The sequence below is a fragment of the Haliotis rufescens genome, unplaced genomic scaffold (assembly GCF_023055435.1).
Source record: "Haliotis rufescens isolate VD_foot unplaced genomic scaffold, xgHalRufe1.0.p SCAF_14, whole genome shotgun sequence".
In the NCBI taxonomy this organism is placed as follows: domain Eukaryota; kingdom Metazoa; phylum Mollusca; class Gastropoda; order Lepetellida; family Haliotidae; genus Haliotis; species Haliotis rufescens.
The window spans coordinates 581,915-594,788 of record NW_025963824.1 but is presented as its reverse complement, the minus strand read 5'-3'; the positions used below and the strand labels follow the sequence as shown (position 1 = coordinate 594,788).

The following is a 12,874-nucleotide window of genomic DNA, read 5'->3' as shown; positions in this document are numbered from 1 at the left end:
CTTTCTACTTCACCAGCTTGTGGTTCTACCCGGGGAGGAATGTACACGGGTGTTCAATGGCCTGTGGCAGTAATGTTTCTGTATTTGTGATCGATACAATACTGAACACGGTCGTGTTTACGTTAACGGATGTGAATGGTTGTATGGAAAATCTACCCGTTCCCACCCACATACCCGGGTAAATAGCAGGATAAGGGAGGGTAAGCCAAGCGCAGTATTGGGGTAACTCAAACGGATACGTTTCTAAGACGTCATTGCGACCATGCAAGGGGTAGGCCACGGTGTGTAATTTACTGGAAAAGCTATTTAGTCAAAGGCTTTAGTTTAAGACTACATTCCAAAGGGGAACATTAGTGAACAATAAAAGAGGGATTGTGTTAGTGGATGAGTACCGGACTTCGGTTGAAAAATATAGGTTCATTTTTATTGCTTCAAGGCATCCATAATATGAAAGAAACATATTGTTGTGCTGGATCTACACCCATTTTGTCTTTTCCTGGACGTTAGTAGTGAAATACTTATTAGTGAGAAAAACCCGAGGCTGTATTCCTCCTAGACCGCAAATGCACTGTTACTTGTCACGTATCGCACGTGAATGGCATAAACCACTGGCCACGTTTAAACGTGTGTTGCGGTAGCTTTTTTCAATCACCTTCAATCTTGCACTTTTCTTTGTTTTTAATAGTTGTTGTCCATCTAGCCAGTTTCCTTAAAGCATCCAATCACAGACATATACTTGTTCTTCAACTGCGTTCTTACTAAGACAGTGTTATCCAAGGATATGTACTTTACTAAGACAGTGTTACCCCAGAGTCTGTACCTTACTAAGAAAGTGTTATCCCAAATATATCATCTGTTGCATGTTCTTCGACGGTTAGCGTCCGCCCGGAGAGCGGAAGGTCCAGGGTTCGATCCCCGGCCGCGTCATACCAAAAGACGTTAAAAGATGGTACTTGTTGTTACCCTGTCTGGCGCTCGGCATTAAGGGGCTAAAACAAGGACTGGTCGGCTCGGAGTCAGTATACTGTGTCTGAGTGGGGTATTCATGTTAAACTGTGGCATGGTATCTCAGTGAGCTAGCACTATAAATCGGCATCAGTCCGGACTAGTACAAGCAGCCACACACACACATACACGTGCATGCACGTCGCTATATAAGTGCAATAATCTTGGACGCGACGTTAAACCCAATTTCACCTCACCTCACCTCTTCGACGGTTAATCACATTGTCAAATTGACTTGACGTTTGTTGACATATGGTCGTGTTCGACACCCCACGTACCAAGGTGACCCGTCCCCAACATGTGTTCCCCCGCCCTACCCTGCAAATCATCACCTTCGTGGGGCTATCAGTTCAGTCGGTGTAGACCTTATCTTGCTTAAGTTGCTGTGTGACTTGACAGATCCCTGGTGTTTATCTAACTGCACACACACAGCATCCGTGGGGCTTCCTAAGCCTCATCTCCATCTCGCTACAGCCAGCAACACAAGCCCACACCTGATACAGAGAACATCGATTGTCTGGAACCGATATTTGATTAATTCATTATGGAGGCAATTGCCCTGTGAAAATTGTCTGGCACTTTCAATCACGTGAATGAAATCGGGGCGTGGCACGCACTTCCTCTGTTCCGGTGGTGACCCAGGTAGCCATGTAGAGCACATGTGTGGTGGCTCGTGGTCCTATGCACAGCGCACAGGTCACAAATCAGGTGAGGTGAAATTGGGTTTAACGTCGCGTCCAAGATTATTGCACTTATATAGCGACGTGCATGTACGTGTGTGTGTTTGTGTGGCTACTTGTACTAGTCCGATTTATAGTGCTACCTCACTGAGATACCATGCCGCAGTTTAACATGAATACCCCACTCAGACACAGTAAACTGACTCCGAGCCGACCAGTCCTTGTTTTAGCCCCTTAATGCTGAACGTCAGACAGGGTAACAACAAGTACCATCTTTTAACGTCTTTTGGTATGACGCGGCCGGGGATCGAACCCCGGACCTTCCGCTCTCCGGGCGGACGCTCTTCAATTAGACCACGGAGGCGGTCCCTCACAAATCAGGCGAAGTTAAGTAATGTCGATGGCGGAGAGTAGTTGGATGGGTGACCACAAAGTTTCGGTAACCCAGAGTTTCTAGGGCTTCGATTCTGCCCCCTACAGAAGCACATGCAACACATGTGATGTCTCCCTAGGCAATGTGCCTCTGTTCACCCAGCAGCTTGCATTGTATACTCCCCAGGGAGCTGTGCACACTGATCCACTGACCGGGGTAATAATAGTGTGTGTATTCACATACTTCATGCCAGTCTCAAGATGATGCGATTTCCACTGGTTAGGATCTTCCGTTTATATTTTGTGTTTCAACTCAAATCGATAGTCGTATTCAAGCAGGCAACGCTCATCCTACAACCTATGATTTGATATTTGAGGTCCGCCGTTCTTTTAACCTGTATTTTTAGTTTTAATATTCCCGATTATGTTTCTAGGTTTGTCAGCACCATACCCGTGCTCGTTGGTTTCACCGAAGTGGTAAACGTCTGAGACCTGCATCACTTCGGGCTTTCCTCCCACATTAAGCTGACACGCCGTGATATAACTGGAATACTGTTAAAAGCGGCGTTAAACCCAACTCACTCACTAAATAAGATATCTTATGTTGCCTGACTGTTTAGTCTTACAAGCAACAACGAACACACTCCACTGGTATATTTCAAGATCAGATAAATCTTAGCAATGCAGTTGTACCGCGGGCTGTTTGACGCAGGAACTTCCGGAAGATCTACAAACGGGTTTGAATCGTATAGCCGCCACTTCCGGGACAGTAAGACGGCCGACCTTTCATGTCAAGCGGGTAGTGACGGCGACAGGCTAGCGGTCGATATCACCCTTACATATCCCTGCCATGTACACTGCTCACCGCTCCTTCTTAGTATCATGAAACCTGGCATCATATATCTGATAGTGATTCATAAACACTTGCTCATGACAGTCAGACTCGTGCGACCGACTGTGATTTTAGCAGTGATTGCTTATGAATATGGAGAGGGTTTTGTGGCTTTTATTTATGTGTTAATGCAGTGAAGTCAAGCACATAACGAGTCTTCCGTTTGCAGATGGGTGGCCGCAGGAGTCCCACACGGAATCGATCCGTCTCTAGCAGCTGTATTGACTGAAGTGAATGTAAAATATCGACAGGTCTGAGTTCACTGTGGACAGGCTTTGGTTCTAAGGAGTATGTGCATCCGACCGTGCACGCATCATATTGTCCACTTAAGAACAATAATTTAAAAAAAAATGATATTACTACTTTTATATATTCTTGAAAGTTGTATGTAAGTTTCTTAAACTGTTCAGACCCTGCTGTAATATCAGCGATGTACATTCGACTGTATGCTAAATAAAAGCATGTATTTATGAATAACTATGAAATAGTGATGATAACAGGTGTTCGCGAAAAGATGAGCGTTCCTTGACACACCGGTGGCCCCTATAACAAACACACGCAAAGGTAAGTCAATGCTTCAAGTAATAAAATAAATTGCATCGGATATGATTTTGGTTTCTGATGCGTAATTTAAAAAAAATATGTTTTATGTCATAATGTCATTTGTTCAGTATGACCTAAGTGAGTGGGTGAGTGAGTGAGTGGGTGAGTGAGTGCGTGCGTGCGTGCGTGCGTGCGTGCGTGCGTGCGTGCGTGCGTGAGTGAGTGGGTGAGTGAGTGAGTGAGTGAGTGAGTGGGTGAGTGAGTGAGTGAGTGAGTGCGTGCGTGCGTGCGTGCGTGCGTGCGTGAGTGAGTGAGTGAGTGAGTGAGTGAGTGAGTATGGTTTTACGACGCTTTTAGCAATATTCCAGCACTATCACGGCGGGGAACACCAGAAATGGGCTTCACACATTGTACCCATGTCGGGAATCGAACCCGGGTATTCGGCGTGACGACTGAACGCTTTAACCACTAGGCTACCCGACCGCCCCTAGTATGACCTAACAACCTGCGGTAATGTCAGTGGCTTCTCCTGTGTGCTAATGTCCCAGGTAACCCCCTTTCAACCAGGAAGTGACTAATACCCATTACATTGTCTGTACTTGATCTTTGTTCAAACAAACGCGATTAAGTGTTACTTATGTTCATTCATTTCTCATCAATATATGACGCTATTTTCTCTGTATCCACGATTCCTTTAAAGGGCAAGTTCACACGGAAATGAACCTATTTTTCTTGTACTTTTTCCACATTAAAAGTGTTAACCTAGAAGTGTCATAGACAAAAATATAAAAATATCACAATTAATTAACATATTTTTCGCATTAAAACGATTTATATTTTTCACATTTACCAAGTGTTCTATTTCCACAACAAAAACACCATGGCTTATGCCCCTTGCAATATGACGTCATTGGTGCCAATTGATAAACATTATGACGTCATCATGCTTTGTTAGAGCCGCTTCACGTGGTGTAGGTCCAGGTGTGTGATTCTAGCGTCTCAGATGCCAGCCAGCATAGTGTTATGCTGAGTCACCACTGCGCCGGAGTGTGTCGTAGGCCATGTTGTTTTACCGCAAACTGGTACTTGATATCTTTTGCGTTGAGAATAGACAGGGATCCAGTTGAATTGGCACCAATTACGTCATAATCTAAGGGGGATAACTCAGGCCTGTTTAGCTCGAAAAACGAAGGCCTCATAACGGCATATCATTTTCACACTATTGTGAGCTTCCTACGTTCACTGTGAAAAAAATGAGTGTATATTTTCAAACACAGATACTAATTAATTCTAAAATTGCGTTTTGTTTAGAAAAAGAAAGAAAGTGATTTTTGCGTGTACACTTCCCCTTTAATAAAGCGACAAAATCCTTTCCATATTCTAATGCTGGTGTTATTGACCTATGATGAGTGAGTATGGTTTTAGCCGTATTTAGCAATATTCCAGCAATATCACGGCGGGGGACGTCAGAAATGGGCTCAGCACATTTAACCCGTTTGGGGAATCGAACCCGGGTCTTAGGCGTGACGAGCGAACGCTTTAACCACTAGGCTACCCCGCCGTCCGTTATGACTATGGAAGGACCAGTAACGCTGAGAGACCAGGTGTAACACCTCAATTCACAACGCCCCACCACCATACAGGTTTGAACGTAGCCCCTCAATGATGAGCGCCAGACAGGGTAACAACAAGTACCATCTTTTAACGTCTTTTGGTATGACGCGGCCGGGGAACGAACCCCAAAATCATATCAGAAGCAATTCATTTTATTACTTGAACCTTTGACTTGCCTTTGCGTGTGTTTGTGACGAGTTGCGAACTCTTGGTATCATCACTCTTTGATGGTGAATCCGTGAAGATTCGGGGAAGAATAGGTCTTCAGGAACCCATGCTTGTTGTAAAAGGCGACCATGCTTGTCGTAAAAGGCGACTAACGGGATCGGGTGGTCGGGCTCGCTGACTTGGTTGAAGCATGTCATCAATCCCAATTTCGCGGATCGATGCTCATGAAATCAATAACTGGATTGTCTGGTCCAGACTCGATTATTTACAGACCGCCGTCATATAGCTGGAATATTGCTGAGTGCGGCGTTAAACAACAAACCAACCAACAACCAACTTTGATAGGGATTCATAAACACATACTTATGATGTAGTCGGAATTGTACAATCGACTCTGCTTTTAGCAGAGATTTCCAACGATTATTGACATGGTTTTGTCGCTTATAGTTATTGTGTTTATACCTGTTATCGCATTATACTTGATGTTGTTGTTTAGCAGCCTGTATTGCTGAGGCTATTGTTATCTGTGTTATAAACACGACCCGGTGAAGCGTACGTCGTATCTTATACTGCTGGAGTATTGTTCTACACCTTAATTACTAATGAAAGAGGAACAAAGACCACGGCCGGGCGTGATCAAGATAGTGCATGGAATCCTACGTGTCGAACTGAGATATTATCTGGGTGTAATTAGGGATATAATTGACCCCTTGGTTGATACGCTCATGAAACGTGAATTGAATGCTCATTGTGTCTAGCTAGTCCAGCGTGTTATCCTAGCAATGGCTTCACAGTCGTCGGCCGTGTTTGTCATAGTTGAGTGGGAATCGGATGGTCACAATGTCTCCCCCAGGGTAACCTAGTCACAGGGGTGCCGCGCTGACTCTGTATCCAGGGATGCTGTTATTATTATAATTTCATATTATCGATCACAAAGTGACCTCAGATTTACGACTATCGCAAGTCAGTGTGTTACGACTATCGCAAGTCAATGCGTTACGACTATCGCAAGTCAGTGTGTTACGACTATCGCAAGTCGATGTGTTACGACTATCGCAAGTCAGTGTGTTACGACTATCGCAAGTCAGTGTGTTACGACTATCGCAAGTCGATGTGTTGCGGTTATCGCAAGTCAATGTGTTACGACTATCGCAAGTCAATATGTTACGACTATCGCAGGTCAGTGTGTTACGACCATCGCAAGTCAATGTGTTACGACTATCGCAAGTCAATGTGTTACGACTATCGCAAGTCAATATGTTACGACTATCGCAAGTCAGTGTGTTACGACTATTGCAAGTCAGTGTGTTACGACTATCGCAAGTCAGTGTGTTACGACTATCGCAAGTCAGTGTGGTACGACTATCGCAAGTCAATGTGTTACGACTATTGCAAGTCAATTTGTTACGATTATAGCTTATAGAAGATAGGTTTTATGATTATGGAAAGAGTTTTGTCGCCTTTATTTATAGATATTTCGTTTCCACTGATAAGTTAGAACCTATTATGATCATTTACACATCTTCCTGTTGACTACGACCCTCATTCACGAAGCTGACATTATGTTCAAAGCAGCGGCAAGTCACACATCATGTCCTGTATGGGGAGGAGCAATGTGTAACTAGTGAGTTACGTAACGTAACGTGGCAGGATCCGCGGATCACAATCTCCCTGATTGTCACCCTGGCTTTGTCAGGAGCATCCCCTGCTCGGGTTTATCAAGGTTGAACGATCTACATCTTTTTGGCTGACACGATGTATCAAGCATACTGTGACGCCAATCCCCATCTCCTAAATCAACGGGTGCTGTGATGACCAACTCGCTAGAAATTCAGAATCTCAAACTATGTGTCGAAAAAGTAAATGAGTATGGTTTTACGCCGCCTTTTAGCAATATTCAAGTAAAATCACCTCGGGGGACACAGACATGGGCTTCACACTTTGTTACCATGTGGGAATCGAACCCGAGTATTCGGCGTGACGACGAATGCTTAAACCGCTAGGCTACCAAACCTTCCCCAACGATGGGAACCGAGGGAAGCAACACTCGCTGACTTGGGAAGCAGTGTTAAAAAACACACCCACACTCATTCATTCACAAGATATCGATCTTTAACTCTCGTTACTAGCAAATACTTTAAACCAAGGTCAGCTGGATAGTACAGTGTCAGACTGACGCTGTTTGCTGGCCGTAACTGGGCTCCGTGCATGGTCACTAACCAGTTCTAGAGGAGCGCCACGCACGCTCCCCAGATAACCTGCATGGCGTGTCGTAATTCATGCCAGCTAAAGAGAAGTTAAACCACAAATTACTCTTATCTCTGTTTGTTCAGGTCACGCGGAGCTCTCGTGGTAATGAATTAGCCATACGCGATGTAAGGAGCTTACCCTGTCGATCGATGGAATGTCTTTTAAAGTTTGTGAATGCAGCCTAAAGTTCGGAGCTTAGTTCGGAGTCGCCAAAGGGGCGGGGTGATCTGTGTGATGGGCGTGGTCCACGTGTATGCGTGTGTAATTATCTTGGCTGATAGTAGAAGATAGAAGGGGCTGCGGGGGTCTAAACACGTCCTATATCTCACCTATCACCTAGCTACGACTTGTTGTGTCGTGTGTGTTACAGAACAGTATATTTGAGAGGGGGAACTATATCGGTGATACTCCGATTTTCTTGACAATAATGTGATTACCGCTGGGGCAGGACATGCTTACCCCTGTCGCGATCCCCTGGTATTATCGCTGTTTTTTCAGTGGTCCATTCATATGGTGTCCATCGCTGTTTGAGACCGCCTCCGTGGTCTAGTGGTAGAGCGTCCGCCCGGAGAGCGGAAGGTCCAGGGTTCGATCCCGGCCACGTCATACACAAAGACGTTAAAAGATTGTACTTGTTGTTACCATGTCTGGCGTTCGGCATTAAGGGGCTAAAACAAGGTATACTGTGTCTGAGTGGGGTATTCATGTTAAACTGCGGCATGGTATCTCAGTGAGCTAGCACTATAAATCGGCATCAGTCCGGACTAGTACAAGCAGCCACACACACACTATACGTGCATGCACGTCGCTATATAAGTGCAATAATCTTGGACGCGACGTTAAACCCCATTTCACCTCACCTCACCATCAGTGTTTGGCCTTTTACACCCAGTGGAATCTGTTTCGGCGGATAATCAAGGCTGGCTGTTCTCTGGCTATGACGTTTAATATGACGTCATCGAGTGACCTACCACCATTCATATTTCCGAGAAACGCTGGTCTGGTCATAAATTAATTGAGAATAGAAGCCAAATGTTTTATTTATGGATGTATTTTCTCATTAAACTCTTTTATGCAAAACATGTTATATCTCCCGTGTGAAATAATAAATCACGTTTATACTTTCATATAAATATAGTAAATGATATTTGTTTTTAACGTTTAAATATGAGTCATGTTTGGTATTATGTCATGTTTTATCATGTTATCTTGTTTTCATGACAGCCTTCGTAGTGATTCATACACACACGTGTATGCATGACGGAATCTTACAGTGAGCACTGCTTTTAGCAGAGGTTTCTTATGATTATGAAACAGGTTTTGTCGCGCTTATTTACGTAACATATGTGGTCTGCAGGTACTGAATGAAGCCACGCCCTGACTACCACCGACCACACAAGAGCACTGTACACTGCACTGACTATATGAATAGCGGAACACTGCAGTGTGTTATGTACTTCAATAACACACGTGCAAAACACGTCAATGCCAAACTTTAAAAGTTGCATAACACATTACTTCCTCACAGAACGTTCATGGCTGAATTACAATAAGCGTGCGATACTTTAATGCCATTGTCACAGCACTGACAACTCACTTAGGTACTCTTTATCCTCATATAATACATGTCTTAAACAACATCTAGAGAGAATACATTAATACGTTGATACAGTATTAAAATGTCTTTAGTAGTAGTACTTAGTACTTTCTTTCAGTATGAGGGGCGGTCGGGTAGCCTAGTGGTTAAAGCGTTCGCTCGTCACGCCAATGACCCGGGTTCGATTCCCGACATGGGTACAATGTGTGAAGCCCATTTCTGGTGTCCCCCGCTGTGATATTGTTGGAATATTGCTAAAAGCGGCGTAAAACCATACTCACTCACTCACGTTCAGTATGAACATGTGTCACGTCACGGGAATACGTCAGTGCAGTACCTAAACGACGGAAACAGTGTATCACTCGTTTGTACCATCTTTAGCAACCTCGGTGTTGATTTCTGACTCCCCTCCGGAACATTGTGTCCCGTGTGTGTTGTTCCCGAAAGAAAGTCTCAGAATGCACGAGCTACGACGAATTAGCGACTATCTGTTAAGAACCTGTGGATTGTTCAGACACCCATACTATGGTGTAAGGTCAAGTCTCACCATGTCCCCTATGTACTTAAGGATTGACTGCCGTTTTTTCCGGTTCATGGAGGTATGAATCGAAATACCGATGTGCAAACTATGAATCCGGGAAATTTGTGGAACCCAGGCTAGCGGAAAAAAGCAGGCGAGAGAACCTGCACGTTTGCTGTTTCATTCCTTCTCGGTCTTTGGGCTCAAAGGGTTGTTTGGATAATAAATATGCATGCACTTCGCAACATGTCCTGTGCATGACGATACACGTGAGCAGAATGGCCATTCCCTAGACTGTAATATTGGGATTCCCCGACATTCCGTAGTAATGAAATTAGTCCGCTTCGGTAAGCGTGGCTTAATTTGTTACATTCATTGGGAAATGAATGCAATAACACGTGACCAATTCAGCTTATCAGAATGCGGTAATTACAATGAACACTGCGAAAATTTAATTATATTGAAATAAACTGTTAGACATGTCTGCTTTGGAGATAAACGTCACACACGGCGCAGTTGGTGACCTAGCATAACAGCACTGCAACAGGCTAATTTGCATATCACGTGACCGGACTTTTCTCCTCTTTATAAACAAACGCGCTTTTTCACAAATCAGAATAGAACGGACTAATGCAAGTATCTGGGGGAGATTTACATGTTGTGTTGCATAATTATAAAGATATGCCACTACTACTGCGACAGTGAGTTGCATGACAATACACATTTACACATCAAAGTGACCGCATCGCTAGCTCTCCGTAGGCCTTCCATGACAGCACGTGGAGCCGTACAACCAATGTAAACAAAAGATAACTACGCAAGTGGAAATGGTTTTTAACGATTGAGGATATTTTCGAAATGAAAGTTAACCATTCTATGACATATGTTTTCTAGATGTGTAGACTTGTCAAAAAGAAACAGATGAAAAACATATTCAATATCTTGAATGGACGGTGTAAGAAGTGACGAATCGTCACATGGCGCTGGCCTGTGGCAGAGGTACAATCACTCTCCTACCCAGAGTTCCATGCGGCCGGAGTGTGAGGTACAATGTTGGTCGCATGGAACTCTGGGTAGAAGAGTGATAAACGTCAGTGAAGACAATCAGATGTTCCGATGACGTCAAACGATGCACTGATGACGTCATGAACAAATGATGATGTCATAACGCAATCTCACGTTCGACTACTTCCGCCAAGCCCGGATAAAACAAAACAAAACTGGTTATGCCAGAGCCCTCTGTTGGCAGATTGGTCGCATCGAACTTTCTCTCTACAATATTACAATGAAACTCTAACTCATATTTCTAACTGACCAATAAACGTGATTTTATTACTTGCCCGTGAAGAGATCACCCGTTTAATAAACATACAGCTTTATTACACATTGTGTAATACCAAAACGCGTGCTTATGTACTCTCGGAACACGTTTCACGAACAAATATTGAAAGCTCTCAACATCCCTTGGCTTATTCAACGACATTGCGTGTGGAGTTGATAGATCACTGAAAGGAGCTTATGCACACTCGATGACCCCAGCAACCTTGTTGCTATGCTGACGTCACATGGCATTGTTTAGCCGATGGATCTTGCATCAAAATTCCCCAAATTACGTCATCGGGTATTGAGACGTTATTGAAAACTTTGAGGTGCAAGGCCCGTTCCACAAGGCGATCATATTGTAGCGCAACGACAGTCGTTGGTCTAAGTTAAAGTATGTGAGATGCGAAAGTTTTAGCCCTACGATAATTTTGTGAATTCTAAAGGTAGGCCCGTTGTATGGTATGAAATTCATACGTTTCAACTTTTGACGTGTTTGAAGTATTATTCTGTTAAATTCAATTGGACTATGTCGTGGATCATGAAGGTGTCAGCCTATTCATACTCAACAGTATAATTCAAAAAACGTTATAAATTGCAAGTAATAAATAAAATACTAAACTCGCTCCCGTGTAAAACCAACTTTATGAAACTCGTGAATAGTTGTGGTATCTGACTCGCTTTCGCTCGTCAGATACCACAACTATTCACTCATTTCATAAAATTGGTATTACACGGGAGCTCGTTTAGTATTCTATATTTATCTGTCGGTTCTATTTATCGGTCGTGTACGCGACACAAGCCCGTAGATAACAAACGCCATGACAGAGGACTTCTGAATTGTTCTCAACAAAGGAGAGTGCCACACCATTCCTGCCTATGTATTTGGAAGATTGCCCCAAGAATGTTCGAGATACACACGGATACGTTGTGCTTTAAGGATCGGACAATGTATACTCGTATCTCTTCAAACATATTTTGAGAATTTAAGAAGAATGCGAGTTGACGTGGCACAGTGCCATAGTTTGATAAACATGGGACTCAGATGACCTGATAGAGTACCAGAGTTAGGCAGGACATGATACTGATTTCATCTGACAGAGTTCCACAGCTTGATAATTATGAGACTCACATGACCTGACGGAGTACCACAGGTTGATAATTATGAGACTCACATGACCTGACAGAGTACCGCAGCTTGATAATTATGAGACTCACATGGCCTGACAGAGTACCACAGCTTGATAATTATGAGACTCACATGACCTGACAGAGTACCACAGCTTGATAATTATGAGACTCACATGACCTGACAGAGTACCACAGCTTGATAATTATGAGACTCACATGACCTGACAGAGTACCACAGCTTGATAATTATGAGACTCACATGACCTGACGGAGTACCACAGCTTGATAATTATGAGACTCACATGACCTGACGGAGTACCACAGCTTGATAATTATGAGACTCACATGACCTGACAGAGTACCACAGCTTGATAATTATGAGACTCACATGGCCTGACAGAGTACCACAGCTTGATAATTATGAGACTCACATGGCCTGACAGAGTTCCACAGCTTGATAATTATGAGACTCACATGACCTGACAGAGTACCACAGCTTGATAATTATGAGACTCACATGACCTGACAGAGTACCACAGCTTGATAATTATGAGACTCACATGACCTGACAGAGTACCACAGCTTGATAATTATGAGACTCACATGACCTGACAGAGTACCACAGCTTGATAATTATGAGACTCACATGACCTGACAGAGTACCACAGCTTGATAATTCGGCAGGACATGATACTGACTTCAACTGACAGTACCAGAGTTAGGCAGAACATGATAATGACTTCAACTGACAGTACCAGATTTAGGCAGAACATGATACTGAC

At 43.7% G+C, this 12,874-nt stretch overlaps 1 protein-coding gene across 2 annotated transcripts in view; it reads right to left on the bottom strand.

Annotated features, from left to right (window-relative positions):
- The window catches only part of LOC124128008 (death domain-containing protein 1-like), an 83,454-nt gene that overhangs the window by 41,914 nt on the left and 28,666 nt on the right, over window positions 1-12,874 (bottom strand). The gene's annotated exons all lie outside the window — the stretch shown is intronic.